A 1091-nucleotide genomic window follows, 5' to 3' on the forward strand; every position below is an offset into this window, starting at 1 on the left:
CAATCCAACGGAGCTGCTGTGGGGTGAGTGTAGATGTGAGGTGGGGTGTTTCGGTTGGTGGTTTATTTTTTTTCCTTGTTTGCCTGCTTGGTCTGGCTGCTGTTAGTCCCCCACCTCATGTTACCTCCAGGGATGCCGGAGAGACGCGGTCACACTCCTCTCGGGACCGCAGGCTGTGCCACTGCTCCACAGCCGTCCGGTGTGCATTGAGCATCCGGTGCCAGTGGTTGGACTCAGGGGCACCCGTCGAGTACTGCCCGATCACAATCCTCCCAATGAAGTCATTGCTGCTCTTCACATTGTGCCCGTACACTGGGAAGAGCAGAAACAGAGACTCGTCATGGAAAAAGCATCGCTTGTCCACCCCTGGAAAGCCAAATGTCCTGCAAATGCTCCCTCACACAGCATGCCAGACACCAGCATTTTTGGTGTATAATTCAGCACCTCGGGAATTTCGAAGGAATAAGATAAGCTGTACTACAGACTGAAATAAAATTCAAATAAACAGGACACAAATCCACTGTTATCATGGTATCTGGCAAGAGCAGGTGAAGTAGAATCATCAAATGGATTGGGTTGGAAGGTACCTAAGGGTAATGTTAAAGTTCCAACCCCACTGGCACAGGCAGGCACACCTCCCAGCAGAGCAGGTCACCCAAAGCCCCATCCAACCTGGCCCTGAAGTAGAATGTGTTATGGTTTAAGGGTTAACAGCCTGAAAGGGAAGGACAAGTGGTGTCTGTAGGACCCTGGGGGGTCAGAGATCAGTACTGTTCCCTCCCCTTTCTGGCCACAGTCTATAAAAAACCGAGGAGGCTCGAGGTTTTCGTGGGCTTTTCCTGGTTTCCTGAGCTGCTTCCTGTTGCATCTTGGGATGGCTGGGCCTAGCTCCACGTGCTCAGCAGCATCCACCACCACCCGCTTCCCAGCATCACAGCGGTCACAGCGGCCACGAGGCACTGCTCGGACACTTCCAGTCGGGACTACTGGGGTCAGGTTCTGTATATAGTTAAATATCCTTTGTCCCTTATTAATTCCCTTTTCCTTTCCCCTGTTGTTTTTTCATTAAACTTGTTACAGTCTTAACTTCC

This window comes from Mesitornis unicolor, unplaced genomic scaffold (assembly GCF_000695765.1).
Source record: "Mesitornis unicolor isolate BGI_N332 unplaced genomic scaffold, ASM69576v1 scaffold37838, whole genome shotgun sequence".
Classification (NCBI taxonomy): domain Eukaryota; kingdom Metazoa; phylum Chordata; class Aves; order Mesitornithiformes; family Mesitornithidae; genus Mesitornis; species Mesitornis unicolor.